This window comes from Eupeodes corollae, chromosome 1 (genome assembly GCF_945859685.1).
Source record: "Eupeodes corollae chromosome 1, idEupCoro1.1, whole genome shotgun sequence".
Taxonomy (NCBI): Eukaryota; Metazoa; Arthropoda; class Insecta; order Diptera; family Syrphidae; genus Eupeodes; species Eupeodes corollae.
In genome coordinates, this window is record NC_079147.1 from 143,972,070 (window position 1) to 143,991,362 (window position 19,293).

Here is a 19,293-nt window from a genome sequence, read left to right on the forward strand (position 1 = left end):
AACGAACTGTTGCGCCACCTATTTTTTTTTTAATTAGAATTTTCATTATGTAAACATCATTTTGTTTAAAATATATAGATTAAGATTTCCTATTTGGCGTGGGTAGATTTTGGTGCCCTTTTTTTGGTGACATCTGTCAAATCTTTTGTTTACTATTCAATTGTTTATGCCCAATCATGGTAAGTTATACAATGGAACAGCACGTTTAAATGATATAACCATATTATCAAAATGAGTGTTCGTTAAAGCAAACGTTGCGTGCAATACGCCCATTTTACGATAGACTGAATATTTGATCAACTGTGGACTTTCCTGGTCTAAGGCCACACTGATAAGGACCTATGAGGTTATTGACAATGGGCTATAGACGTTCACATATTAGGGCAGAGAAGATTTTATAGGCGATGTTAAGTAGACTGTTTCCTCTATCGTTAGTGCAGTTTTCAGGATCGGGCAAACAATACTGAGGTTCCATTCATAGGGCATGCTTTCTTCCGACCATATTTTACAGATAAGTTGGCGCATGCTCCTAACCAACTTATCTGCAGCTGCTTTAAAGAGCTCGGCATCTCGGCCAATCGCTCCAGCGGTTTTATTAGACTTCAGCTTAGATATGGCAATCTTTACTTCGTTTAAGTCGGGAGGACGGGATTGGCTTTCGTCGTTTATGTTGAATGAATCATCCTGCCTGACAGCGGAATTCAGTTCGTCGTCGCCATTATACAGTCTGCAGAAGTGGTCCTTCCATATCCTCAGCATTGACTGCGGTTCCCCTATGATGTTTCCACTTTCGGCTTTGCAGCCTTCGGTTCTAGGTTTATGTACCTATGAGTTTCGTTTCACCTTTTCATAAAACTTTCGAACTTCATTTCTGCTTTTAAACCTCTCAACATCTTCGACCGCACTCTTCTCATGCCCTCTCTTTCGTAGCTAGGGCACTTCTCATATGTTTTGTCTAGGGGCTCGAAAAACATATCTTTGGTGTTGTCGTCTTTCTCTTCTGTGGGGGCGTGCGCGCTTATCAGGCTAATGTCGCCGAATTTAGCCTTGATGCGTATGGTCATGAGGCGCCCATTGGTGCACCTTTACCTCAAGACTTCATGCCTAAATCTGGCTCCAATGACGAAGCCGCATCCAAATAAGCGCTTTTGGTTTTCGTGTTAGCAGTCACTATAGTAAATATCGCAGTTTTTCATCTTCTTTTTGCCCGGCCCATCCCATCGTATTTCCTGGATGGCGGTGATATCTGCATTATAGCGGTCTAGGGCCTCCGCTAATTCTTCGGCCGCACGTGGTCTGTTAAGGGACCTAACATTCCACGTGCATATCCGAAGTTCGTTGCCCTTTACTCGTTTGCGTTGGCTGTCATCAGTAAATCCGTCCGTATCTGACGCTTGTTGGTGCTTCGCAACTATGAAAGCTTTTACGTGGCCAGGAATTGTCACCCCGACGGCACAACCCCCCACCTGGAGGGCCAGAACCTAAGTAGAACTCCAAGGATGGGTAGCCGGATAAAACCGCTCCTTATAGGCCTGGGCTCTGAATAAATCAAAGAAGCCCTATAAGATGTTAACTAAGTAATTCAACCTTACTGGAACTGTAGACGCCACCGTTGATTCCATCTCGGGATTTCCTCCGCTGCAGTCTGGATAACGAGAGGTGCCTTAGTGGAGACACCTCTCCCCAACTCTCTCGTTTGCTGCCCCCAACAACTTTCCACTGGGGTTGGAACCCAATCTCCAGTTGAGGTACTAGGCACCCGATGTTCGCCACGGCGGGGAGGTGAGAGTAGAAGTTGATAGACAGAGGTTGGTTTTTAGAAAAACCTGTGGACGCTTGTGTCCTCTTGAATGCACGTGTCTACCATTTGAACATCAGGTTCTATGCCCACTTTTCATTAAATTTGAGGCCTTGGATTAAACAAAAGGATGTATTTGAAAATTCAACACAATAAACACAACAGCTGATTGAAACGACATTTATGCCTGTTGCAATTTGTACCATGATTTCCAAATTTGGGTAAGTGCTGCTAGCAAATATTAAAGTTTTAGCGATCACTTTACACAGAACAAGGAAAAGTTGATGATCAAAATTGACTATCAAAACAGTGACAATCAACTATCGCCTTACGCGATTCCACCCAGATTGACACAGCAACTTTGATAACTTCTTCAAAAGTTTTAAGTGCTGGAAAAACACTTGATTTATCGTTGATCCAAAAATTGTTCCATGCAATAGTTATTTTATTTTGACACGTGGTATAATTTTGTTTAATATGTTTTTTTTTGGCGGCGGAAAGATTTCGGTGATACGTGGCGGACATTTTGTTTTGATGACATCTGCCAAATCTTTTGTTTATTAATCAGTTGTTTATGCTCAGTCATCTTGGCAAATTACACGATTGAACAGCACGTTCAAATGATAAAACTTTATTATCAAAAGGAGTTAACGCAAACGTTGACTATTTAATGTAGACGTGGTGGCCGTTCACAGTCGAATCTTCAACGTTTGGTGGCCAAATTTGATATGACCAGTTCAATAAACAATCAGCCAACACTCGTAGGTTCAAGGAACGCAAGATCGACCGAGAACATCGACGCGATCCTTGTAAGTATACAGCAGAACCCGGAGCAGTCTATTCCTCGACGTGCACAAGAACTCGACCTTTCGTAGAATTTAAGCTATCGAATTTTTCGTCGGGATTTGAGCGTACACCTGTATAAAATCCAACTGTTCATGACAATAGACAACGTCGTTTTTCGTTTATCGAATCGTTTGGAAGAAGAAAAATCATCTTTAGTGTCGAGTCGCATTTTTGGATGAATGTTTGTGTAAACAACCAAAACTGCCGCATATGGGACGGCACCAACCAACACAAAGTTCCCAGGTGGTAATGAATCCTCAAAAAATTACGGTTTGGTGTGGATCTTGGTGCTTCGCGTGCATCGATCATTTCTAAGAAATATCGAACACACTATCGATAGTTTCAATACTTCCAAATTATTTTATCACAAGGCTACACAGTTAAACGGGCATTAATAATGATCTTATTTGTATTCATCAAAATCTTTAATTATTTGAACTAGCACAATTGTCATCGTCGTCAGCATCATCATCAGCGATCCAGAAACAGATGCAGAAACAGCAAACACAATGGACAAATCACTGAGTCAAAAAAAAGGAATTTTGGTTTACTAAAAACGTATTTAAACAGAAGCATAGTCTATGGTTATAATTCAAAAGAAAAAAAGAATTGGATTTTATGCCATTTCTAACTTCGGAACATGAAGGGTTCAAAAATTTCGTTTTTCACTCAACCTTAAAAATGAATGGCCAGAGAGAATGGTGTTGAAGATGGCTTTGATAACCTTGCTGTACAAGGAGCTGGGAGAAAAATTGAAGGTAGTGCTTGAAATTCTGTTCAATCACTACAGACATGTAGACAAGTGGCGGAAATGAGGGCATTCTTGCAGTCAATTGCCACTTTGTACACAGAGGAGAGCTAAAATCACCTTTGATAAAGTTTTCCCGAATAAAAGGTCGTCAAACATCTGAAGCAATGTCAAAGGTGAAACTACTACGATTTATTTATGAAGGCTTTTTTTAATTTGAAATTTAGTTTAGGCTATAAGTGATATACTTTCGGAATTCAATATTCGAGAAAAAGTGGTGGCAATTGTGACTGACAATGCTCAAAGCATGAAGAGCTTCTTAAGATTCTTAAGATACCGTGTTGTGCACACTCTTAACTTGGTTGTCCAAGACTGTTTCAAAGTGAGCTCATTTTCCGCAATTTTATGGAAAGCAAAGACAATTGTGACTTTTTTCCGGAGTACCGTAGCAAGAGACAATTTAAAAAACATTCAAAAGCAAAATAATAAAAGCCAGCCTAAACTAATATAAAAAGTGGAAACTCGATGGAACAGTTCTTACTATATGCTTAAACGACTATACGAAATTCGGGCTGAGATGGCTATACCAATTAGTCTGTGTCAAAAAAGCTTCTGCTGCATTGACTGCCGACGAACAACTACTCGAATGCTTCGAAACCGCCACCACCACGATATCAGGAAAAAAATTCGTAACATGTTTAATAGCCCTAGAGATGACAATTCAAACGGCTGAAGCCATGGAGGTGCTGAAGACATTAACCGAGTCAGCAAGCAAACGATTAAAGCCTTATTACCTCAAGACAGCGCTCATACTTTCAACACTTTTAGACCCCAGATTTAAAAAAACTGGTTTCCGAACACCTCAAGATGATGATTATGCTGTCAATGTGCTACAAACGGAATACGCAGCATTTATTTCATCCAATGGAAATGCCACGCAAAGTATCATTATTGAAGATCATGATATGGCATCATCGCAACCATCTTCGTCTGGTTCTGGGACTAGATTATCGAAAATAAACGAGCTGCATTTTTTCCCAAACACCAGACAACAACAAATCAGGGTGGCAACACCTACAAGCGATTCAATTATTGACGTTCGACAGTATTTGGAGAAAAATTTAGTAAACAGATCAAACTATTCATAATCCTTTTGGGAAAAATTTGATAACATGCTGCGAGAAATCGCTTTTAAGTATTTGGGAATTCCTGCAACGTCTTGTCCTAGCGAAAGAATCTCAAAACTATCGATACTATCAAAAGTGGAAACTATCGATGTTTAACCAACACTACTATAAAGGTGAACATAACACAGGCCATCGCTCAAATTCAGCCGGATCTATGCGAAAGAATGATTTAAAATTGGACCACTCGGATCCGTGCCACCTGAGAAGCCGAGGCGGCATTTGAATGATGTCATATTTGACACTGAATGACATACATACATGAGCCTTTCAAATAAAAAAAAAATATTTTGTTAATACCTCACTACAGCTTGTTTTATTCCATTTCATCATCTACCCGCCCTTATGGAAAAACCCTTTAAAATTTTCTACAGTACTTGGCAAACACTGACCAAAAGCTTTCAGGATGCGGGTTTTTGATTTCAAGAAGAAAGGTTTTACGAACTCGTATAAAGCCGTTAAGGCTTGAAGGAAGCAGGTTTGAAATGCTCTTTTCCATTGCCAAGAAAGAGGTGTTACAATCTAGGAAAACCCTCCCTCCAACAGATTTTGCTATTGCCCGCTTAAGAAAAGCTGATCCTTTTATGACTAAAATAAAACATGTCATTAAATAGGATCTTGTCTTTAAGACCAATTAAAAACCAGTAGCGTAAAAAAAGTAGATACAATTAAATATATGATATTATACATATGTAAGTCTGAATAATATCAATTTAATGGAATGGACAGTCCAATCCCCAGATCTTAATCCTATTGAGAACTTATGCAAACCTCAACAAACCAATAAACATTCCGCTAACCTTAAATTTAGAAACATTTTATTAGGAAGTTCAGTAAGCTTGAAATTCATTACCTGTTAAACTATTTCGGAATCTTATTTTACCTATAAACCCCAGGGTTGCAGTTGTAACTCAAAATATGGGTAACCCGATGGAATATTTGGGGAAACTGGTTGTCAGTAAATTGGAAATCAGTTTGACGATATATCGACCAAAAAATTCCAAGAACAAATTCGCTTCGTATCTCTGAATTTAAAGAAGAACACCCTGTGAAATTACTGAAGAATGTAAGGTTTAACCTTGATGTTAGTTAGGAAGCATTATGTCCCACAAAAGCATTCATAGAAAGATGTCAGACATTTTACCATACACATATGTGTTTTGTGTTTTTTTTAATTGCAATCAAACGAGTTTGAAAAGATAGAATGGTTTAATTAAAGTTGTACAGTAGTGGTTTTATTTTGTATGCGTTAGCTTTGTAATCATCATCATTCTTAGACTATGCTATGACATACATACATACATATGTACACTAGTCTCAGGTAGAATTTTCTTCCTTAGTATTTACCTAAAACTGCTTTGCTTTAAAACAAAAGTAAACAATGTTACTTTTTTCATATTGTTGCCAATTTAATGAACCTTTGTTTTTTAAAAAAATGTTTTTTTATGAGTTTCTTCTTTATCGAATTCAAAAACAAAAATAAAAGATAACATGGGTGTATAAGTTTGCTACCTGTTAAATGAAGACTGGGTAATTACAGACAAGGTTATTGTGTACTTAGGTAAGAAGAATTCGAAGAAGTTCTAAAACAATGTATACGTTTGGAATTTGCAACCTTTTATGCAATTTTTCAACAATTTTGCAATTCGTTTAAATTTGAGCCTCTCTCATTATACCGTGTTAATCTTTTGTCGTTTTTCTAATAATAGATAAATAGCAAGATATTGGAACTCGTATATAAATTCAAACTCAAAAGTATATTGCTTATTTCTGTAGCCGAAATAAATGTTTAAAAGATATACAAAGGGTAAGAAAATATCGGCTTTTCTAATAAGAACTTGATACCTTTTTTATTTTTCTTAAAGCCAAACCTTAAGATATATTTCAAGAACTACATTATTGGGTTGAAGTGAAATTAAAACATTTATGACCAACTTCTATCACATGCACACTGCGGGCACGTTTACAGTGGCGGATTTGTTGAACCCAATAGAAGACTCGACCATACATTTCGGCTGAGCTCTTCCAACGTCGGTCGTTGGCTTTTGGCTACGTAGCCTCAAAGAAAAATAGTCTAATGGAAAAGGCCAATCGAATGACCGATTTCTTGAGACAAGCTTATCAAACTTACTCTTCAATAAATCGATTGTAAGGTGCTTCCGATTTGGGACAACAATAACCGTTACCTATGGCTCGAACCGTGGAGTGATGGTTAGTGCGTAGACCAGTGTGAGGAATTGCCAAATCCTCTAAGAGTAATTCTAGTTATGAAAAGTACTTTCTGAAATGATCCTCTTGGATTCGACATAAAACTGTAGGTTAGGTTAGGTTAGGTTAGAGTTGCTGTCCTTAGGCCAGATTATGGTCCATTGTGATAGCGCATAGAGTCTGTTACATAAGAGCGTGGTAACTGTTAAATAAATATAACAATTGATTTTTCAAAAATTCCCAAATTTATTGATAATTTGGTCGTCAATACCTGGCACCGTCGGGGCATACTTTCCACTAGTTTTTCTGCATATTCTACCGGGAAAGACCTCCAAATATTCCGAATGTGTCGGGAAAGTTGATTTAAATTACATGGCTTACGTCTGCGAAGCTGCATTTTCATAACAGCCCACACATTTTCTATGGGATCTGCATCCGGTGACTGAGATGCCAATCTTAAGTGAGAACTCCGTTTTTCGCCTTCCACTCGTGGGCCATGTTTTCCTTCACCCATTCCACCCATTTTTCAACTTGTTTTGCAACTCAACATTGTTTTTTCCAAAGTACTACAATATTTCAATGTATTGGCAAGCAAGTGCCTGCGAATCGTTCCAGAAGATATGTTAACACCTTTTGCTTTCAATTTCGCAGCATCTTCACGTAAAGTCAAAGTTTGATCTTTCGAGAACAATGCGAGAATCTTTTTTTCCTCTTTTTTTGAGACTGCTTGCATTTCCGCGATCGGGAAAATCATCAACTTTACCGACCTTTTCATTATCCACTTGCCAACGAACTTCTCTGACTTTACCATAAATTTCGCAGCAGCAGTTTGCGTTCATTTGGGTCCTTTTTCATGCAAACATAGAAAAATTGCCTCAAAGCGAGAGGCGTAAACAGCACTCATTTCGAAAAACCACTCAATTGAAGACTAAATCGGCCAGACAGCTGACATTTTACTACAAGCATGAAGTACTGAGGTGCCCTCTATGTCATAGAAAAAGAAACAGGACTTTCTGATTTTGTTTCTACTTGTAACAGTAGCCACGCTCTTATGTAACAGACTGTAAATCTAAATGCTTTCTTCAAGCTCAATGAAACCAGTCCCTGAAGAAACGTGAGAGGCTGATTATGCTAATATGATTTAGATCGTTCAGATCGTTATAGAAGATTCTTGCGTTTTTGAGCTAGAGCAGAGCATGTATATCATCCATACAGATTGTGCAAAAGTCATTTGAGAATACGCCTAGCCGCTTGGCGTACTTTGCTATTAGACAGTGCCCGGTGCCGATCTGCTTAGAGATAGCAAGCACCTTGATCGCTTTAAATCTAGTGTAAGCAAGATGTTTTTAGAAACCTGACACGTGGTGATTTTATTCCACCTGGTGTTTATCTTCTTCATAGCGTCCTGCATTAGCAATAGTTTCCATGGAGCGATTGGTATGCCAGCATTTGCCAAACGTGGTAGAATGGGTTGTACTGTACCATTCCTGGCGGGTTGATCTGCCTGACAGTTTCCTGGAATGTCTCTATGGTTCGGCACCCAGCTAAGGTGAGTGTATAACTGTCGTGCCATTTCCATTAGAGAAGATCGACATTTATGGACTGTTATAGAGTTTCTAGAGACAAATTCCAGAGATTTGATAGCGGCCAGACTATCTGAGAAAATACGGATATCACATGTTGATATCACGTTTTCTTTAAGCCGGGACAAAACTTCTTTTACCGCCAAAAGTATTGCCTGGAACACTCTACAACGATTGGGAAGGCGGAATTAAAGACATAATTTCAGTCGCTCAGAGTAAACACATCCACCAACCTCTTCTTTTGTTTTTGATCCATCTTTATAAAAGTGGACTGACTCGTCTTGCAGGAATGCCCTATCCTCCCAAAAAGATCTGGAAGGTATAGAAATCTGTAAGTTTCTGTCGAATTGCAGTTTGGGAGTGGTGTAGTGTGTGTGCTTTGGAATAGATTATAAATACTTAAAGGCTGCGGAGAGGCCAATGTTGTCGTTAAATCACTGCGACGAAGCTTTGAGGCGAATAGCAGAACTTCCAGCTATTTGTTTGCTTAAACTTTAGGTCCTCTCCATCATCTTTATTCGATGTGTCCTTCTAAATTTCGTCTTTGCCCGATTGGGCGTACTTGTAAAGCTCGCTCAGATGTCATAATATCACAATTGTTCACTATTTTCTGGTTTTGTATAAAATTAAAAATTATTAGAAAATAATTGAAATGACATAATAATATCTGGGTGCCGCCAAGTACTCCAATTTTTTTTGGCGATCTCTTTACTTAGATCAAAGAAAGTGTGACAGTAAAAATTGACAACTAAAACAGTGACAGTCTACAATCGCTTTACGCAATTTCACCCCTGTACATCATAGTTCCTAGCTGTACCTCAATTTTGAGTCTTATTGTATAAATATTTAATTTTAAAGACGGGAAACGAGGTACTTGTACTACTTGATAAAGACTAACGTAAAACTCAGTTCAAGAAAAATAAAAATGTCTTAGCTGTAGAAGTCATTTTTGTGGTAAGCTGTACAGCTAATTGAGATTTCCAGTAATTGGAAAAAACGCAGCAGCTGAAAAAGCTGTCAAAAATTATCGTTCATACTAATTTTTACGTTTTCACTATGAAGGATTAAGCTTTTTGACATTTCATGTTTTGCTTTAATTTCTTGAGGTCAGCTGTTGTTTTACAAGTTTAAGAAAACCTGACGTTCATCCATTATTATTTAACAAAGAAATTACAATAAAACTCAAAAGCATTGACAGATGCCATTTTTCTCCATAAATTTTAAAGTGTCAAATTTTCTGTACACAAAATCGAAATGTTGGTTTGGTTGTCAACTGTGAGAACTGAAAAAAAGATATAAAAAAGAAAAAGTTTTAACTCCATTATTTTAAATTTTTTAAAAATTTCCGAAAGTGTTTATCCCAATAAACAACGAATATTTTTCGATCATATGTGACAATGACTTTGAACTCTTTTCAATGCAAGTCTAAACTTAAATTCCATATAACTCTATAGCCCATTTATTCATCCATACAAATTAACAATACTGAAATAATTGAATTTATATTCCCGAAGTATGCGAGCAGCCCGAGAATCCGTTCCATTTATTGATTATAATTGGAATTTAATTATAAAACATTTTGTAGTATTGTAGATATTCCTGACTATCCGTGCATTCAACCAATAATTTGCTGGCAGACATTAACTTGTAACATGCTATAATGTATCTATCTATATAGGAGGTTAAAGCGCATTCATTTCAATTAATGCGATTGTCGGATTGTTAATTGAACAAAAATGAACAATTAATCTGCATTGTCCTTTAAAAATTTGTTGGATATACATAGTAAACGTGACCATTTTCTTATTTTAACAACTAATTATTTTAATTTTACATAAAAACAAAGTCACGTGACAGTATTGAATCTTTAATTAAAAGTAATGGTTAAGCAGCTTTATTAAAGACCGACTATGTAATGGAAAATTGCTTTCAAAACATGTCGAAAGTGATTTTTAACATTTTTTTTTAAGGATACAGCAGTTAGAAGTTATTCCAGAAACGGAAAACTTATCAATTCCTTGCAAGAGGCAGTACCCGTGAAATAAACTTTAGATGGCACAGGCAGGGATCGAACCCAAGACCTTTGGCATGACACTCCAACGCACCTTTTTTTTTATTCATTTGCATTAATTCCATCTTAAACCTATCTTAAAGCTGGACGAGAATTCATAAAGCTAGCCTAAATAACCATATCATACAACTAACTAAATGGTCCGATACGGAAACTCTTAGTTTAAATATAACACTAAATACTAATGTCTTTCGGCTGTATGATCTATTTTACAGTAATTCATTTTATTTATTTTTGTTAATTAGAAAAGTTTAAAAAAAACTGCTTAAAGGTCCTTAAATATAACTTAAAACTAACTTAAACTACCTATTCTACCTAAAAACTACTTAAAACTAGAACAACCACAGCAGCAAATCTAACTATCTAACAGTTTTTGTTTTTCATATTTTGTTGTCTTTTTTTTTGTTTATATTTTTTTACATTCCTATTTTTTTCGTATTTTTGTTTTTTTTTTGTATTTTTTTTTTGTACCGTCATGCCGATTCTACTTTTAACTCAACCCTAAAACTATAAAACAAGTATGTAAGCCGGCCAAGGCTTTTAACCATCCCGACTACCCACTATCAAGTACCGATTGAAGTCACCAAAACTGGTTCTCCTGCTTCACCCTATCAGTTCGGTCCCGTTAGGACACAGCCCTCCTGAACCGAAAGAGCTCTCCTCCGCCTCGTGTTATGACGTCCCGATTGTACAGGAGTCGCCTATCCAGGGTTTGTCGTCTGACGTGGTAGATTAGCGGAATTACCAATCTATCCTGTATCAGGCCGCATTTGCCTAAAAGGAGGAATGCCTCTGTCGGAATGAAGCCGCTCAAGCGTGCACTCTCAAAACAGCCATCGTTCGCATAGAACAATGTGACCTCGAACGAGTTTTATCACGAAATTTTCAATTCTGTTGATTCGAACCCCATTGTATAGAACTTCGTTGGAATAGTAACGCACGTAAGAAGATTCAGCTGTTCGATAAGGTCGTAAACATTGCCGCTCGAACACCCGTTGTATAGAACTTCTCCATCTGGGAAGGGACAACGTTGAATCACACAGGACAACCATAAAGGATCATCGCCTGTATAAGAGCGATGTAGCAAATTACTTTCACTCTGGGGTCAAGTCGACTGTTGTAAAATAGCCTTTGCGTCAGAGCAACGGCTCCTCTGATCCTGGTCAGAGAAGCATTTATATGTCTGTCGAAATATAAATACTGATCTAACCAGATACCGAGGTACTTCACTACACTTTTGCTCGCTTATCGCTGCCCGTGAAGATCAACGGTTACCATCTTGCTCCAGTTCTTGCATGTATCCCTCGTGGCCTTAGCCAACGGAGTCCGGAACAGAATTATCTCCGACTTGTGGACACTTATTTTCAGTTTCCAGTTAGTAATATCTCTGTATCTTGTGGAAATCATGCTCCAAGAGCATTCTAATAAACTCAACCTTTCAGGCCGCTCTGTACGCAATTAGAGCGTCGTCGTACGCAATTGCCTTTGTAAGACTACCTATCAGATCACTGGTGTTAATGCTGAAGAAAATCACCGAATTCACCGCTCCCTGTTGAAGACCATTATTTTAAGAATGTTGTTTTAGAAGTTATATATACAGCAATGGCTTGCTTATGCAAAGCCTGAAATTTCAGCCTTCTAGGTGCTCTAGATCGAGATATAATGGAGATCAAAAATTGCCGACTTTTGATACCGTAGGACGCATATTAAGCGAGATATTCGCATTTTAAGTTTGAACATGGCAATGGCTTGCTTATGCCAAGCCAACTCAGTTTTAAAATAGGGGTAGAGACCCTCTAACCATACGGTGTCAAAGGTGTCAACCAGAACAGCACCTGTGCATTGTTGTTTTGATTTATTCCATTGGATATCAGAAACGAGTTTATAGACGCAGCATGGAATGTGGCATGACCTGCCTTGAACCCGAACTGGTTATCCGGAATTTTGTTGTTGCCCGCAGCCTACTTAGTCAGAGTCCTGTTGATGATCTTTTCGAAAACTTTGCTGATACTCAGAAGAAGACTTATCGACCGAAGATTTGACGGGTTGGAGTTGTCCTTCCCCTTTTTCTTGAGAGGATGAACCACAGCGGTCTTCCAATGCAATGGATAATATGCATTATTCAGTGCATTATGGATGAGCGTGGTGTAAATGTCAATTGCCTCAATCGGAAAAATGTCTTAGAGCAACGTTGGATGTACAATCGACGGACGCCTGCTGACTTTTTGTTTTTTATTGAATTGAAGTTGAGATGATGTTTAACCTTCGTCACTAACAAGGGACTTGGTCCAGTTTGCTCAGACAGTCCAAAGCACTAACTTTCACGCCACGGGTAGCTGGCAAGTGGCACCGTCCTGTTGAAACCACATATCGTCCACATTCATATTTTCCTATACGAACCATACAAAGTTCGTTATTATTTCAATATCACAGTAACTGAGTGAGCGGACAAGCCCCAAGGAAAAAATGCGGCCCGATGTTGCCACCAGCCAATAAACCGATCCAAACACTCACTGTTTGTGGGTACATTTGTTTTACGACAGTTCTTCTATTGACGAATAAACTGAGGTGGAAATATGCATCACTACTAAAGATGATTTCTTCGAAAATTTATCATCCACTGTTACCATTTCTTATCACCATTCTGACCATTAACGACTGCTGCCATCTTGAAATGTTGAAGGGGCTTTAGTTCTTTGGTCAGTTGCAGCTTGTAAGCGTGTAAATGGAAATATGTATGCAGAATGTTGATCAATGACGAGCGTGAGAGATGCAATTGTTCCGCACGACACGCGACAACGACTTGAGCTGGACGGCTCTGTAACCATACGCATTACGAACTGTTGAGCATGCACTGGTGTTTTAACATCACCTGTAGGGTTTTTAGACCCTGTTTGCTTACATATTTGCACGATTTTTCTGATTGTAGGCAAATATGAACAATAAAATTGACCGAACAAATCACAAAGTATACGATATGCATTTGGATTTGAACGCCCATTTAAATAATAAGCCTAATTAACTTTAAAGCGTTTTTCGAATGTGTATATTTTCATGGTTCCAATTGAATAAGTCTGTAATTGAGAAATGTCATATGAAATACGGACTTTTGACTTGACTTTAAGGTGTGGTTTACATTCAACTTCGGTCCTTAAAATTTAACCAGCCTTTACTAAGATCCTGTTGATGAAGACATTGGTGTCAATTAATCAACGACGGGTGTTACAGTAAGTAGCAAAAAAAATTGCATGCAGTGCAACTGATTGGATCATATTCTAACAAACTTCTGAAGAAATAGAAGAAGCGCTAAGGTTATGGAGCAGTAAGTGTGAGTTTCCTTACGCCATTGGTGCTATGGATTTAACACATGTGCGTATAAGGAAACCACTCTTTCTCCACGAGGAGTACGTAAACCGCAAAGGAAACTACTTAATAAATGTACAGGCTACGTACAACGCAGATGGAAAATTTACAAGCATCGAAATAAGCAATTCCTTTTCCAAATCCTTAATAAATGTTTTCTTATTTCCAGTTTTTTTTTTTAATCTATTTTCGTTTTTAAGCGGCACACTTTTTGACACTTTTTTTTGGAATTTTTGTTCACTTATGTCCTCGTCAAATTTGTTTTTAAATGCCTCTATGATTTTAAGCATAGCATCTCTTTTTCTTGCCTTTAAAACTGATTACTGCAACTTCTCCAGTAAAACTATTTATTTTCAGTTCTTTTACTAGAAGTTCCTTAAGATGGTTAGCATTTTTGTTTAAAATTACACTCTCATTTTCGCTTTCAAAAGAGATTTTTCCATTTTTTATGTTTTAACAAGTGCATACAAAAAGCTTTGAGATCGTTCTCATATCACTGAGTCAGTACTGTAGAGAGCGAATTCTTTTTTTTTTGCATATGAAACTGAGCCCGAGTTAGAGTCTTCTCGATCGATCTTACATGGGAGTTGAAGCTCGTCAGCTCTGACTCTGAGAACTTTCTCATCTTTTTGCATATGACCCAAAAGGCCTTGAAAAAGGAATACAAGTTAATAATGGGCTTTCGTGATCTGAAGTTCTTTATTGGAGTCTAAAAGGCCGAAGTTCATTTTTATCAAATTAATTAATAAAAATTCTTCTATCTATTTCAAGACATCATTACCACCTCACTAATTAATTTTTTATTTGGATGTTTTGTGTACTCTTTTCATTAAAACCTTCACCATGCAAATTAATCAAAAACAATTGACAACAAAAAGAAAAACCTTAAAACAATGCCACCAAAGAAATATTTTTCTATTTTTTGTTTAATTGTTTAAACGCCAACCGAGATCGAACATACGCGTTCCTTGTTGCGTGCATTCATCATCAAATACAATAATATACATTTGGTGAGTACTGCATAGTTCCCGTTCGTTGATTCAGGCCGGGCACCATTCGACATCGATGTCGTCGTCGCCGGTCGCCGGTCTTCGTCATCATTGACGTCTATATAAATGAAATCGTTTTAGGAAACACGATAAAAGACTTTGCATTTTTCGATTCCAAATGAGAATTAATCATTGCTGTGTAAACAAACAACGCAAATACCTTTCATTTTTCGCGCCATTCTTTTGTCAGTTAAAATGCAGACCCATAGGGTGTGTTTTGATATGTTTGGTCAATGATAACAAAATCCTTTTAATCATTTCATATCTGTTTATATACAGATACTTAAGTTTAAAAATGTGTTACTGAAGTTTGATTTATAATCATACATAACTCGCCATTTCTTACGATATCCATTTAAAAATCCTAAAAAAGCTTGAAAATTTGCTTCAGGTTAAAGTGCTTCAAGCAATATCATATTTTGTAACTAAAAACTGTCCAAAGCATTCAGATCCTTAGATCTATTGCTAGCGTCAACTTACCGTTGATAAGTAATAAATACTGAAATCCAGCCTTTCAAACATTAATTTTTGCAAAAACTAAACTTATGTAAATGTCATTGAATCAGTCTGAAACATTATCAATTATTTATTATTAGAATTTGTTTTTATTAGCTCGTTAAATGTTTTACTTTTTCATTTGTTAACTTCCCATAGGAAGTTATTGTAATGGGTCCGATTTTTCAAATTGAAAATTTTGACATTTCTCGACGTTTCAAGGTCCATAGTGTCGAAATAAAAGATTTTTAGAAAGATGTCTGTGCGTGCGTGTGTACATACGTCCATAGCTCAAGAACCAGTAGAGATACCGACTTTAAATATATGTTGGTGTACAGATAATAATGCAGAAAGATGCATTAAAGACTTTCAAGAAAATTGCGTGGGTGTTTTTTTTTACCATAGCAGTTTAAAAAAAGGTGAACACTTTGTTTAACTCTTAATATATCACGAACCAATGACGCTAAAGACTTCAATTAAACTTTATTATATATTGTAACGTAAAGAAATGCAATTAACGGTTTTTTTATAAATTGAAAAAAATGTTTGTCACATCGAAAATTTTACGAATAAAAATTGATTTCATCTTCAAAACAATCTTGTGCAACGAAAGAAAAACGTTTTTAACATCTAGTAAATTTTTGAGAAAAATCGAATTGACAGTTTTTTTTTTAAATAAAACCCTAAAAATACATTACTCAAAGTTGGTAAATATTGAATTTTGACTCAAATATCTTTTCAAAAATTTGAGATAATAGCTTCCAACCAATTTTAACTTATAAGAAATATTGATTTCAACATTCGGAAAAAAATGTGAGAAAAATCGAATTGACAGTTTTTTTTCCAAAAAATAAAAACCTAAACAAAAAAATTAATAAATGTTGGTAAAAATTGGTTTTCGACTCAAATATCTTATCAAAACTTTGAGATATTGGCTTTAAACTCCTTTTATCTTTTAAAAAATGTTGTTGTCAACATTCAGTAAAATTTTGAAAAAAATCTAATAGACAGTGTTCTTACAAAAAATAAAAACCCAATACTAAAACTTGTAAACAAATTACTTTCGACTAAAATAGCTTTTTAAAAATTAAGAATATTGTCTTCAAACTTTTTTTATTTCACAGAAAATATTGTTTTCGATAATCAGTAGTTTTTTTTTTAATTCCAATATTCCGTTTTTTCATTATAAAATGAATTCACAAAAAATAGTACGCAAATTTGGTAAAAATTGATGTTTCAATTGATAACTTTTTTAACCCAACACGAAAACCCACAGACTTTTAAGCAAGACACATCGACAGACGGGATGGGAAGTTACCATTGTAGGTCGCATCCCAGACTCTTTTTTTCTATGATGCATTTGACGATTGAAACTTGAATTTGGGACAGATTTGGCTTAAGCTTTTTGCTAGAGTCACGATGTGTGAATGAACTAAGCATTAACAGAGAAGATTGGTTTAATTAAATCAAGTTGGTGGGTTAAAATTAACCAAGTAGGTTTGCAAATTTAAACAGAAGTTATTTGGCTAGTTTCATCTTGATTTAATAAGGCAGATTTGGTTGTTTTAATTCAGTTAAGTCGATCAGCTATTAACAAAATATTAACAAGATGGAGAGATAAATTCAATACCTAAGGTATAAACGGTTAAGTGAATCGGTGTTTACCTTTTGGAGGGGAAATGATCCTTAATCGTGTACCTGGTTATTTTTAACAGATTTTCCCTTTAATCGATCTAACTCCGCTATTTTCTGCAGATTCATTCGATAGGTGCAATATTAGCATTGTAAGTTTTAAGTCAGCAATGTTTGAACGTCAACATTGTTTGCATTGCACTTAAAAGAAGAATTCTTTAAGTCTGACAAACCTATTTCCTTAAGAATTCCCGTAAATATCTATACTTTAAGGGGGGGTGAGACTGAATTCGGTACAATTTAGATATACTGTGGATTTAAGTGATTAAAATAAAAATCTTGGTAACATTTCAAAAGTAGATAGTAGGATTTCGCGCTAGATCCTCCTGTATTACTCATATCAACACCCTGCGGATCATTATTGAAGAGTGCGTTGAATATCGAGCACCACTACACCTGCTGCTCGTTGATTTTGAGAAGGCCTTTGATAGTGTGGAGAGAGAAGCAGAAGTTGTGGGGCTGAAAATTAATTCCGGCAAAACAAAAATGATCAGCTTCGGAACTCGACCATCCTATCATATAAATATTTTCCCGCAACCGGTAGTGGAAAAAATGGAGAGCTTTCAATACCTTGGAAGTATCATTTCCATCGAAGGCAGAACCGAACAAAATCGGCAAAGCGAAAGCAGCTATCGGTATGTGTTTGAAAATTTGGAGGAATAACTCTATCAGCTTAAGAATAAAGCTACGACTGTTTCGCACAAATGTCGAATCTGTGCTTCTTTATGGGTGCAGCAATTGCAAGGTTACTTCAGCCATAACAAGAAAGCTGCATACATTCGTGAATAGATGTCTTCGTTACATCCTAAGGATTTTCTGGCCAGACCTTATTTAAAATGAGGTCCTTCATAGAAGGATAGGTCAGGAACCTATAGACTCTATTATACGAAGGCGTAAGTGGCAATGGGTTGGACATACGCTTCAAAAATGTAACGACCGCATTGCAGGCCAAGCAATGCAGTGAAATCCGCGTACAAATGAAGGAAGAAGTGCTGGATGACCGCAAAGCACATGGTGCAGGACAGTCGAGGTTTATTCAGCGTCACTCGGCAAGAGTGGAAGGGAGCTGAAACACATCTCCGGAAACCGCACACGATGGCGCGTCGGTGTAGTGGAGGCCCTATGCCTCTTAAGGGGTTCCCAACGGACTTAACAAGTCTGACCACCTAACTAAGTAAGGTGAACAAAGTCTTCATCATGACGTTTTGTCCAAATGCCGTATATTTAGTGGCCGATGGCAGCATATACTTTGTGTTGCCCTCATTGACCACTAAACCCGTTTCCTCCTCTTTCGTTGCAAACTTTGGAATATTGTGCCTCCAGTGTTAACAATTGAGTTTTGCATAATTCTTTCCAGAACGATGTTAAAGAAGTCGCATGACAGTGGATTGTCTTGTTTAAATCCTTTATTGACATCAAAAGCATCGGTGAGATCTTTTTTGACCTTGATAGAATAGCGTTCATTCTTCATAGTCATTCTGCACACATGGAATGAGGATTGGGGAAACTATGCTGAGATTCCACTCTTTGCTCTTGCCTTCTTTCGACCATATTTTGCAGATGAGTTCCTGCATTCTCTTTAGCAGGTCATTGCCCGCTGCTACAGCAGCGATGCCGTCAATTTCAACAGATTTGTTGGACTTCAGATAAGTTGTACCTATCTTTACTTCGTCGAGGTCAAGGAGGCGGAATTGTTGTTTTGCGTCGCTTAAGTTGATTGCCATTTCCCTTGCAGCGGAATTCCTGTGTGCAGATCTCGGAACTTAATTTTCTATTTATTGACTTTGCTTATTTTATATTTCTAAACTCAATTTTTTCTAGCATAAAAATAAAATCATAAAATCAATATTTTCCTTCCCAAAATAGTTCCAATTCATTATGTGTGTGACAAGACCACCCACCTCCCTATTTCCTACTTACTGTGTATTTTCTTTATCCTAATAGGTACAGTATGTATTTATAACACAACTTCCTTGTCATGCAACAGAACCAATAAGCAAACAGAAGCACTCGAATCTGTTGACATTTATTTAAATAATTAATTTTAGTATACTTGCATTAGTCCTGCTCTTTTCCAAATATGTAGAAATATGTACGTATGTATGTACTACGGTCGTTTATGAGAATGTATATTAAATATAGAACAAGCACACATAAATGTAGATACATAGAAATAAAGGGTATTTTTTTAGACGTGCGGTTTTAAATCTTACTTACTTACTAACTTAAGGTGGCGTTACAGTCATGTGTAAACTA

The 19,293-nt window shown here is 36.9% G+C and overlaps 1 protein-coding gene across 5 annotated transcripts in view; it reads left to right on the top strand.

The window, feature by feature from the left end:
* LOC129946722 (extracellular sulfatase SULF-1 homolog) overlaps positions 1-19,293 on the top strand; it is a 336,741-nt gene that overhangs the window by 22,571 nt on the left and 294,877 nt on the right. The window lies entirely within an intron of this gene.